This window comes from Bos indicus, chromosome 29, assembly GCF_029378745.1.
Source record: "Bos indicus isolate NIAB-ARS_2022 breed Sahiwal x Tharparkar chromosome 29, NIAB-ARS_B.indTharparkar_mat_pri_1.0, whole genome shotgun sequence".
NCBI classification, from domain to species: Eukaryota; Metazoa; Chordata; class Mammalia; order Artiodactyla; family Bovidae; genus Bos; species Bos indicus.
Genome location: NC_091788.1, coordinates 40,575,619 through 40,588,012, shown reverse-complemented (window position 1 = coordinate 40,588,012; position 12,394 = coordinate 40,575,619). Strand labels below are relative to the sequence as shown.

The 12,394-nt window shown below is 57.6% G+C and overlaps 1 protein-coding gene across 1 annotated transcript in view; it reads right to left on the bottom strand.

Annotated features, from left to right (window-relative positions):
• DAGLA (diacylglycerol lipase alpha) overlaps positions 1-10,528 on the bottom strand; it is a 66,501-nt gene extending 55,973 nt beyond the window's left edge. Inside the window, exon 1 of the mRNA XM_019955113.2 lies at positions 10,381-10,528. The gene's annotated coding sequence lies outside the window, so the exon portion shown is untranslated. The remainder of the gene's footprint in view (positions 1-10,380) is intronic.
• Between the last annotated feature and the right edge of the window lie 1,866 nt (positions 10,529-12,394).

The window sequence follows — 12,394 nt, the reverse complement described above, 5'->3', positions numbered from 1 at the left end:
GCACGGTGGAGCAGGCAGGCGACAAGGAGAACAATCTGCAGCAGCTCAGCAAGGCTGGCAGGGGGCGTGGGGGTGAGTGGAAGCCCCCCCAAGCGGCCTGCCAAGGCACAGGGTCTGAGCCACGGACGGGCCCACACGTGGGCAGTGACAAAGGAGATGGGAGGCTGGTCCTCTCAGCAATAGGGTGGCTCTGGGGGTCTTCCTTTTGTAGGAACCTGTCCTTCCTGGGGCTCAAGGGGTCCCCCAACCCGATACCAAGTCGGGGAGCAAGAATGAACACCTCCCGCCGCTCCCCCCCAACCTGAGAGCAGGGGCCAGATGAATGGGGGTCCCCCAGCTGGCCAGCTGCAAACACACGGCCTTGAGCAGGTTTCTTCAGTTCTCTAAGGAAGCTGAGATCCTCAACCCGCCCCTCAGCTGTCAAACGCACATGCCTCCCTCCCAGGGCATGGTCCCAGCACAGAACTGGGTGAGTGCCCACTGCACCAGAGCTGTGTCTGTTCTTCGCATTAAATGAGTTAAGGGCAGACAGAGCACTGAGGAAGGTGTACCCAGCAGGGAGAGGATTCTTGGCTCTTTGTTGCCGTTGTTACATTGTCTGTTTATGTATCCGGCCCTAACCTGGGAACTCTCTGAGGAAGCGGTGGTAACTTTGCTTACTCCCAGCTCCAGGCACGGAACTTTGGCCTGCAGTAGCTGCTTGACCAGGGTCCCTGAGAGCGGGTGGATGGGAGTTTTACAAGTGGCGGGGCTGTTCCTGGCTCTGCAGACTGGCCTGGGTCCCAGGGACGGTGTCGGGCGGAAGACCAAGTTCTCTCAAAGGTATGAGGCTGAAGCCACCTCTTGAGAAACATTCCTTGACTTCCTAGGAGGAAAGAGACTCCAGATGTGGCTGGATTTTCTGGCTCCAGGACCCCGGGCTTGACTCCCCTTCTCCTTCCACAAGTGCCCAGAACCCAGGAGGATGAAGCAGGGTCTGCTGGCTCAGGAAGCACTGCTGTGGCCGCGCAGGCTGGCCTCCTCCAGTCGCAGGAGAGGCTGCCCCAACCGACAGGCTCCCAGGGCTGGACAGGACCGGATGGGACTCTCGACTTGTCGAGGTCACCAGCGTTCTTGGCTGTGAGTCCAAGTCATGACCCCCATGCTTGGGGTGCACAGTCTCACCCACAGTCCATCTTCCCACAGTCGTGGGGAGGGGGAGGGGCGGGGGGACGGCCCCTTGGCACAAAGGGGTCAGAGACTCTCTAAGGAAAGACTGGCCTCTCCCAGAAACCTCAGGGGAGGAAAAGGTGGATGAAAAAAAAGAAAAAAGAAAAAAAGGCAGCCGGATGGAAGAGGCGCCAAAGGGAAGGAAACCAAACTAGGAGAGGAACCAAGAGGGATGGGCCACCTCGGAGAGTGCTGGGGTGGGAACAGGGTTGGATGCCAGAGGGCCGGCGGGTCACTGCCAGCCCTGAGAAGCGCCAGGGTTGCCTGGCTGCAAGATGCAGCCTCATGAAAGTTGCGGGGGGTCCCCTGGGGGGACAGATGAGTGGACGGCAGGTAACATTTACAGTGCTCCTGGCATTGAGCAGAATGTCCAAAGAGGTGGCATCTCATTTGATCCCAACAGCTGCCCGGTGTGCTGTGTTCCACTAGACGCCCCCCCCCCCACTTTAGAGACGAGGAAACTGAGGCTCTGAGAGTTGAGGGGCTTGCCCACATAGCAGTGGACTTGAATGGAGCTTTATGCTAAAGTCCATGTTCACAGGCCTATGTTACACTGACTTTAAAGAGAGAATGAATCGGAGCTGGGTGATTGGAAGAATAAGAGGGGCAGCGTGGTCTTGGGAGGCTTGGCGGGCCGAGCGGGCTAGGTGGGCAGTGCCAACCAGGAGGCAGCATGTCCAATGAGACTACAGAGGCCAGGACGGTCCGCTGGGCCCAGGGCTGCCGGGAGGACCCGGGCCAGCCCAAAGCTGCAGCGGGGCAGCTGGCCCAGGGCAGTGTAGAGCTCCTCTGAAGCAGAGTCTGATGTAATCCCCGCCTGCAGAGGGCGGAAACTTGGGAAATGAAACCAGACGTCACCTCGCTGCAACCCGGCCACAGATTTCCAACGGCCATGCCAGGCGGGCCTCACCCCTGCCACAGTCTAAAGCCTCTGCCCTCCTCCCTGGGGCCCAGGGGAGCACCGCCAACCTTGCCCCCAGACCCAGTCCAGCGCTGAGACATGCTCGGAGTAAAGCTGATGAGAAAGCAGAGGGTTTCTAGCCAACGCCCTGGGAAGCCTGCCATCGGGAAGCTGACGGTCTCACCACCTTCTGGAGCAGACGCGGGGCTCACCTCTCCACCGGGCTTTCCGCATACTTGGAGGGGTGAGGGGAGGTACTCCAGGGTGGCATGGTGAGCCATCCTCTGTCCGCACTGAACCTGCCTGAAGTGATCTGGTCAGGCTGCCCGGGCAAGTGGCAGACAAGATGTGTGGTGAGGTCCGAATTCCAGGCAGGCCCCGTGCACTTCCACATGACCGAAGGCCCCAGGGCAGGTGGGGTGGCCTCCAAAGGACCCAGGCATGCTGGTCAGCCATTTGGGACACCAGACTGGGGCCTGGCCCCCTTGAGGACCTCCTGACCAGCTCTTGGCCCAGGAGGGTCCTCAAGCAGGCCTTCCAGCTGGTAAACCACAGAATTCACTAGTCTGTGCGGGCAGCTCACAGCGTGGGTGTAGATCCCTGGCCCGGATGCATGCCCAGTCATAAGCATTCCTGGCCTTCATGCCAGGTCCTGAAGCTTTGAATCTCACACACAAGCAATTCTAACCCCTGACCAGCAGAGTGTCTTTCCCACCCAGCATTGCCTCTGAGGATGGGCACAGCCAGAGAAGGAGACAGAGTAAATATCATTGTTGCTGTTATACAAATGGGGCAACTGAGGCTTGGAAAGGCTGAATGACTCATCTGAAGTTGCCCAGCAGAGCCAGAGGCAGCATCCAAGCCTGGCACCCACCACCTGCTTTGCTGTCTCCCTAAAATCACCCATCTTGGGACCCTTGGAATGGGTGCTCCTGGTCCCGTCCAACACAGGCCAACATATCAAACCAGACATGCAAAAGGTTTGAGGCCGCTGGATAAATACACAGATATCAGATAAACAGGCCAGGGGAGATGGAGAGAGGAGATAATTACGGGAGCATTTGGCCAGCACCCTGTATCTCAAGGCTGCTGGAGTACAGGAGGCTCTGCCCTCTGTCAGCCGACCACGTAGAGCACATTTCCACACCTCACCTATAAAACGGGTTAATACCACCTGCCTCTCGGGTGGTCATGGGGATTAAATGAGCTAATGCATGAAAAGTGCTTAGCATGGCGCCTGGCGTGTTCGGTAAGTGCTATTTGCCATCATTGTTAGTCTTTAGTGAGAACATGCATTAGTGAGGGGAACAAGCCATGAACGTTTAACAACACACACTCAGAAGGGCGCCTGTGCTCCAACCCCTGACCGCGTCACGTAGTACAGTCCTGGTGTGCGATGGCCGGGGGGTGGGGAAGAAAGGCATCACAGTAGATGGGGGCACTGTGTGGGCCTAAAGGAGAGGCAGGGCTCAGGGAGGAGAGGGGAAGGTCCCGGGCTCAAGCCCTGGCTTCCCACCTACTTGCTGTGTGTCCTTGGGCAGGTAACTCACCCTCTCTGAGCCTCCTATAAGACACGAGTGGAGAGGGATGGACAAGTAGAGGGATACTTATCACAAGGAGTAAGTGGGATTCTCTCTGTGCTATATGCTGTCCCAGGTTGAGTTCCCAGCATTCACAAAATGGAAACTATTGTTATTATTACTGTTATTTGGTGGCTGAGCAAAGGCTCCTGGAGACAGATGCCCTGAGGCCTCCCGACCCCTCAAACCTGAAAGGGTCTGGCAAGAGCCGAGGGTGGGGCTCTGGCCCTAAGGTGGGTGGGGGCAGGGAGCCAGAGGAGCGGCCTCACCGACCTCACCCCACGTGAGGCTTGCCCAGAGGGAGCCGCCGCGTGCTGGGAGGTGCAGGGCGGATTGTATATAATGAAGAGACATCAATAATAAATTAACCTCAAGGAAGTCCAGGAACATCAATCATAAATTAATTAAATGGCTCCGGGAAAGGCAAGGACAAGGGGCCTCTTTGGGGCGTAAACTGCCTCACCTTACACAGCACGGCCCACCCTCCTGTCCCCGGCCTGCAGGCTCTGCAGCATGGCCATCTCCAGGTGGAGGAGCTGGTCCTCAGGAGCAGCTCCCCAAACGCAGGTGAAGCTAAGCCCAGCTCTCCTCCCACCCAGCCTCCAACTCAGAGAGCTCTCAGACGCCAAGAGGGTTTCTGATGAAACTTCCCAGAATAGTAACCTCCTGGGCTGAACTTGGGCAGGCAAAACTTCAAGGGGTAATGTGGTGAGAAAATGATCAGACACCTGGCAAGAAATGTGAGGAACTAGAGCCCCCTTGGTGGGTGCTCGGGGATGAAGGAGCACAGCCTCCTTCAGGGCATCCCCGACAGCCTCCTGTTTGCACCCCCAACCTGGAACCTCCTCCCCACCAAGTCAAAGCAGCTGGAAGGCAAGTGTGGGAGCCGCATCTGAGTCCCAGAAGAGGCTCTGCCCCAGGCCCCCCCTCTTACTGACCAAAGTGACAAACCTCGTGGTCTCCACCTTCCCGGCCTCCCGAGGGCAGCCACTGCCTGGGTACCAGCCTCCCCGTTCCTGCTCCCCAGCCCCTGGGTCCCTGGCACCTGCAACAACACCTCTTCCCGGCACACTCCGCTCAGAACACTGTGGTGACTGCCATATTCAAGGACCGGACCTTCTGCCTCACGGCTGTGGCTCTTGGGGACCCAGCCCCAACTCACTTCTCTACCTTTTATCTCTTCCATTTCCTGCTCCCACGGTCAAGCCAGACCACAAAAGGTCAGCCCCTCGCTTTCTCAGCCATATCCCCTGTTGCTGCCATTTCCTCTACAGTCACCTGGCTGGCCCAGGTTAAAGGCCACGGCCACTTAAGTCTCCCCTGATCTCCATGGTTTGAGTCGCTCTCTCTCCTTTGACCTCCGGTAGCACCCACCTCTTGATGTTACAGTGGAGACCTCTAGGTCCATCTCATAGCTTCTCAATAGGTTGTAAACACCAGATTCCATACCTTATAGGTGCTGGTATGGCCACTTTGGCTTCTCCGGTGGCTCAGTGGTAAAGAATCCGTCTGCCATTGCAGGAGACGCAGGAGATGCGGGTTTGGTCCCTGGGTGGGGAAGGTCCCTTGGAGTAGGAAATGGCAACCCACTCCAGTATTCATGCCTAGGAGATCCCATGGACAGAGGAGCCTGGTGGGCTACAGTCCATGGGATCGCAAAGAGTCAGACATGACTGAGCATACATGCACGCATGTCCACTTCATTTTCGTGGCTCTCCCTGACCTCCAGGTCTCAGAAGGTGCTCAAGAAATAACCATCAGCTCCATCGGAGTGGGAACATATGCCAGGGGCCACAACGTTATCTTGAGTATGATTCTATTGACAGATACGCCAGATTCCAACCATGCCGAGGGTAGGGTGGAGCTAATTTCTCCTCATCAAGAAAAGGGACATAACCTATTGCGTCTCCCCTGGTGCTAATATATGCAGATCAGGATGAAGCTGCTTGTTTTGTGGGAAAGATCCCGAATGCAGGAGCAGAAGCACTTACCGAGTGTGCTTCTCACCACTGGGATCCCTCCACTCACCAGGCATGCGGTCCTTACAATCCCTGCTCCCTGTGGGAGGTTCTACTGTCCCCATCTTACAGATGGGGAAATTGAGGTGTAGAGAGGCACCAGGATTTGAACTTGGGTCTGTTTGACCCCAGAGTCCCAAGTCCTAAGGCCCATGGGCTGTGCTGCTCTCTTCTGTCACCTGGGTGGACTGTCCCTGGCTGACTTCCCCAGGGGCTTGGGGAGGAGGCGGAAGCAGGCGTTATGCGAACACATATGGGCATTGGAACCACTCCCCCCAGCCTGGGCTTCCTTCTAAGGAATACTGAGAAAGCAGAAAAGCTGCTCCTGTAAGAATCACACTGAGATGTTAAGCTCCCCTTCCCCGAGCTGGAAGGCGACCCCTCCCCCCGCCTCTCACTGTTCTCTCCTGCTTCTTGGGGCTCAGCAACACCCCAGCGCGCACACCCACTGACACCAGGCCAGCCAGACACAGGAGCCCACGGGCTCCCCCGCCACCAGGCGCTCCTCCGGCTCAGCCCTCACTTCCCACAGAAACACTTGCTTACGGGCACACGCGGCTTGGCACACGTGCACTCGCCCGGCGGGAACGGCCCCAACCCTGCCCGTCTCCACCACGATCCTGCCGAGGAGCCGGGTACTCCTGCCCCTGGCCCTCGACGGTGGCCACACCACTCCCCTCCACATCACCTCCCCGGAACCCTCTCCCAGCAGCCCAGAGGACCCCACGGGGAAGACAGTTTCCTGCATCCTCCCCGCCAACACATCCAGTGCCCCATCCACCAGAGATCCCGTGCAGCCAAAGTCGGAATCAGAAAGGAAAAAGGACAAGATAAACAGCCTTCAGCCATGCCCGCTGGGATGTAACCACATCCCACAACATCCAAGGCTCCACGGCGCTAGAAGATTTATTGTCCTCTGACCGCATGTTCATTGATAATTCCCCAGCGCCACATGCCTGGTCCACTTGAGTGTGTGGGTATGTGTGTTAGTCTCTCAGTCGTGTCTGACTCTTTGCAACCCCATGGACTGTAGCTCTCCAGGCTCCTCTGTCCATGGAATTCTCCAGGCAAGAACACTAGAGTGGATTGCACTTCCCTTCTCCAGGGGATCTTCCTGACCCGGGGATCAAACCCTGGTCTCCCACATTGCAGGCAGGTTCTTGACCAACTGAGCCACCAGGGAAGCCCCTACTGGGTGTAAGACAAAGCAATTCCAGGGAGAAACTGAACTCAGATGGAGCACTGGCCAACAGGTGATTAAACCCTGAGTGGGATCCCTCTCTGGTCCTGGAGAGAGGGGCTGTGGGGAGGGTCTGTGCCTTCAGCTGTAGCCTAGAAGCCTCTGTCCAGAGATGCCCGATCCCCTGGCACCCCTGCAGCTGAGCAGCTGGGCACCATGATTTACGAGGCAGCTGAGGTGGAAAGGTTGCCAGGAGCTGAGTTAAGCAACTTTTGGAGAAACATGGACAAAGAAATGGGAATAGGACTGAGGACCAGAGTTGAAAAAAACCTCAGCTCCAGAGAGCCCTCGATGGCCACTCCTATGTTACCAGTTCTCTCCCCCTAGCTGGAATCTGCTCAAAACTATGACAAAGGGTGGTGGTGACTGGTGGGGCTCCTGGTGGCCTCAAACCCTGAGGACTTGCAAGACAGCCCTGCTCTGCTTCGGGCCAACAGAGGCTGGGTCCACCCGTTGGCTTCTCCTATCTCCCCCACCTGCCACCCAGCTCGCCTGTGCAGAGTCCCAGCCTCCCAGGCAGATGGCAAGGGGTGGCTGCAAAGGGCTTATGTATCCCCAAACCACAAGGCTGAGCCACCAATCAGGATAGGCAGAGGTGTGGCGGGTGTGCTTAAAGGACATGATCGTTCAATATTCACATCGGGGAGGCCTGAGGCTTCCTCTTAATGGACTCTCACTAGGACAGCATTCCAAGCAGGAGCTGAAGCGCTGGCAACTCCTGGGGAGGCAGCGAAAGAGGCCTCGGGGGGCACCCCGAGAATGACCTGCAAACAAGTGGCTGAGGAAGCACCAGGCGGTGTCCAGGTGGCGACCCCTGGGAAGTGCCGGTCCTTGGCCTGGACAAGTCAGCTGACCATCCGGGGCCTGGTAGGATGTGTCCTCCTCCGCCACTCGTGCCGTGACACTGCAGCGTGGACACAGGGCAACAACTTTCTGCCTCGGGGACCAAGCTTGTGAAACGGGTTGCTGGCTACAGCAGATACTCCTATGGAATGCTGGAGAAACGGGCCTGGGTTCATGGAATCTGGCCTGCCAGTGTGAAGCTTTTGAGCCATGGGGGATGTATTTCAGGCTCTGCAGCCCATTATTAGTAACTGGGCCCCAGTGGCAGAAAGTAAAGACCCTGGCAGCCATCCTCACTCATCTTCTCCACCTGGGTCGGCCCTTCAGGCAGAAGTGGGTCCTGGGGGATTCTTGCTACACCTGTCTGCTCTCAAGAGGCCCGCTCTGAGGGTGTCCATCATCCCTTCTCCTTGCCCCCGGCACCCCTCATGGGCCCCAGCCTCCTGCCATCCAGCCTCCACCTCCGTCACAGGACCACCCCGCCCCGTCTCCTCTCTGGTGACTCTGACCCACTTGGCTTTCTTAAGGCCACGGCCCCCCAAAACACGAATGTGGCTGCTGCCCACTCGCATCCTCTGAACCAGGAGCCAAAGTAAATTCTCAAGAGAAAACACACACGTCCAAGTCCTGCTCCCACCCGGGTACCCCAGATCTGCCAGCCACAGACACCTCCCAGCCCTGCGCGGCCACAGGCGCGTCTGCAGCCCTGGTGAAGGGCTTCCTCTTGTTCAGCCCACTCCTGCAGGGCTCTCCAGTGGCTGCGGCCATGCTCGGACCGTCCTCAGGAGACCTGGGGCCTGGTTCCAGCTCAGCAGCTGACTCACAATGTCAACAGATCCCACTTTCCCCACCAGGAGCCTTTACGCTCAGGGCTTCTAATTCCCTACGACAGGCCCTTCCTCCCCATTCACATTCCATGCTTCCATCTCCTCGGCCTCCGGCCCTGGTCTCTTCACCTGAGGATAATCCCTGACCCTTGGACAGGTCTTCACAAAGGGTTTCTGTGGGCACCATCTTTCATCCTCCGTGACCACCTTCCGATGTGGCTGTGAGAGGTAAAGTCACCTGTTCAAGGTCACACCAGCGAGACTGGAATTCAAGTCTTCTGGCTCCAAATGCACCGGACAACACTCCAGCTTTGAGGAACCTCAGCAGCATCTCCAAGCACACACTTGGGATAATGAGTTGCCAGCCCCACCCTAGTCTCCTATACCCTCAGCCTGGTCTTTCTGGACTCCTAAAGGCCCAGCCTCATTTATTCTTCTCCTGCGATTCCACTTCCTCAAGAGATCCATAAAGACCTAACAATTTCCTCCCACATCCTAAGACTCCTCTGCGGGTGGGGTGGGGGTGGGTCTGTAAATTGCCCCTCTGTGAAGTAGGGCATATGTGATGCTGAGTGAGACCCTCACCTAGGGCTTCCCGAAGGATCGGTGAGGGCAGAAGCAACCCCAACAACACTCCTGGTGGCTGCAGACTCGTCTTTCAAACATGCTCCAAACGATCCTCTGGACCCAAAGGCTTCTGAGCATCACGGACACCATCACCCCAAGGAAAAGGCAGGGCCCGGGAACCACAGATGGCTGGAGCCCTACGCCTCCCCCTGCCCACCAACATGGCCCACCTCTCAGCCCTGCAAATGTCTCAGGACACATGTTCAGAGATAGAGAGCAGAGCTGAGAACCACCCACCCCTCCCCTCTTCCCCAAAGCTGGATGAATTCATGAGCCCAGGGTGATGGTAGCGCCTAGAGAGGTCTCTGTCTGGGCCACCATCAGGGTCTTCAAAGTAGAAGCATCTCCTGGTACCTCTCTTCCATGTCCATTTAAAGGATACCAACCTTCTCCCAGACTTCTGCATTTCTCAGTCCCTAGTGTGCCCAGCAGACGTTAAAGGTGGATCTCTGTGCCAGAAGCAATACCCCTCATCATACCCAGAGTGGGAGGACAGGCATTCACCCTGCCCGTCCACCAGGGTCTGAGGGCCACGGATTCTCCCCTCGTAGGGCCGGGCTGCCCCAGCACTATGCTGTGCCAGGGCCATTTCTCACAGTCACGGCCAGCAACTCCTGCCATGCTGAGGACACAAATTCTTCAAGCCCCGGGTGCCATCACTCCAGACCATCTCAAGGCCAGAACCATTGGACACCTTACTAATGAGAGTGCTTCCTCACACCCCTGCCGGGGGCACCACCATGCGCCCACCAGCTGGCCACCGCCACCCCAGCACGAGTCCAATTGCTCTGCCCATCACCTGCCCGCACAGAGGGCTGCGCCCGCCTCACACCTGGGCGGCCACCACCACACCAAGGTGGGGGTGAGTCTCTTTCTGACACCCGTGCCAGGAAAACCACGCTGCTCGGGCCAGACCCACGCTGCCCACGCCCACGCCACGGGTGTCACCCTTCCCACATCGGTGCCAGGGGCTCCACGGATCCCACACCTGTCACGGGCGCGCGCGGCAGCCGCACCTCCGCCTGCGGACCCGTCGGGCGGGCCATCGCGCGCCCTGGACACTGCCCAGCTGCCGCGCCGCTCTCACCGCACCCGAGCCCGGGGCCCGGCCGGCCGCGCCCGCGTCCCCCTTTACCTCCAGCCCGCCTCAGGGCTCGGCCCGCCGCCACCACCGCGACCGCCACCTCCATCCTGGGCTCCCCAAGGCCCCGATTCACTAACGCCGCTTCCGCAGGGCGCCGGCGCCGGCGCGAAGGCCACCTCCGCCCCCCGGGGGACGCTGCGTCCTTTACGTAAACCCCACTCCGCCGCCAGCGGTGACCATGGCGACGGCCGTGGGGTGGCAGCGCCCTCTGGTGCCAGGGAGGGGAGTGGCGCCGAGGCCAGAGGGAGCGGAGTCTTTCGCGGGCTCGGGCCCGGCGCGTGGGGGCGGTGGGCTCCGGGCTTCTGCCGCCGCTGGGGCTTCGTGGGCGGCCGGGAGGGGCACGACCCGCCGCGCGGCATGCGGGGAAGGGAGCCGCCTGGGTCCCCCTCCTGCAGGCCCCGCGTGACCGGGTTTAGCGTGGGAGAGGGGGGAAAAAAAAGCGTGTAGGATCACTGGAGAACTGGTTCATTTGTGGGGAGGAAAGAGGGAGCTGGATTCCACCTCCTCCGGGTGCAGAGCGCTCCTTGGAGTAAGGGGGATGGGGGGCGGTCAGAGCACATCTTCACCATCTGTGTTCTCTCGCCCTTCACCCTGCTGGGGCCCAGCATAGCTCCTGGCTTCCAAAAGGGCTCTTGGTCAATTTTGAATTCCTGGCAAATGAAGAAAATTGCCCTTCCTCTTCTGCTTCACACGCATCCATTCATTTCCTCAACACACCTTCCCTGAGAGCCAGCCTTGAGCAGGGAGCGCCACTGTCCGCGTGCCTTGTGCTAAGCTGGGGGAGTGAGTGGGCACAAAGATGAGCAGATCCCAGGCCCAGCCCTCCAGGAGTTGGATCTCAGGGGTACCAGACCATCAGAGTACAGGGTGCTTGCGGTGTAGAGCTCAGCGGAGACGGCCGGCGGTGGAGCTCTTAGACGGACCTTTAAGCAAGCCCTGGGGGAGGGAGTTAGGTCTGAAGGCCAAGAGGACCCAGCTGGGTCTCAAAGCTGGAGTAGAATTCAGAGCAAAGAGGGGAGCCGCATATTTCAGCGAGGGGAGTGCCTCTAAAGTGTTGTCGGAGGCCCTGTTGTCATCCCAAGGAAACAGGGTGACCCACAGCAGTTTGGTGTAAGTGGGAGCTATGTGAAGGGGAACTGAAGTGGACCACCCTCCTGAAAATTTTCTGGACTTTTGCTTTAAAGTGAGACTGAGTCCAGGGCAGCCTTCCTCTCTTGAAGCATGTGGGAGCTACTTCTGGAAGGAGTTCTGTATTATCCATGGTTATTTTGAAGGCAAACTCCAGTTTGCTTTAAAAAAAGAAAAATGGAGGCAGGGAGGACAAATACTGGATTGGATACCTTAGGGGACTCAAGAAAGAGATGGACCTTCCCAGCCTCAAGAAGAGCAGGGTATCAGGGAGGATTTAACGACTGATTGTAGCAAAGCAATTCAGGGACCTTCTGTCTAGATCACTGCAATGAATCAGAATCAAAACTGCCAAATTTAATGTTTCCTTGGTTCAAAGTTCTAGATTCCCAAAAGAAAGAGTTTTGTTGGTCTAGCTTGGGCCGTGGTCAATCGTAGCAGCTACATTCCACCCCCTTAGCTGCACAGTGTATACAGATTCACACATGTATGCGCACGCACACACACACACACACACACACACACACACCCCTCCTCCCATTCATTCAGAGTCATCTTCACCAAACAATATTGTGTTCCAGTATTCCCTGGTCAGCTACCTCCAGACTTGATGTCATAATCAAGATCCAAGTTCAAGATCTTCAAGGTGATGTCCATGTACATTTCTCCTCAAGGTTATGGTGATTCCATCTGAGCACCTAACAACTGAGTTAACAGGTACTTTTAACTACCACCAACATGTTCTCTGAATTCTTGATTCTCACAGACTGGCAACAGCAGCATGGCGGGGGGTTGCTTGTGAGAAATGCAGAATCTCAGGCCCCCACATCTCAGCAGGTTGGCATGATCCCTCAGTGTTATGTATGCACATTGCCAT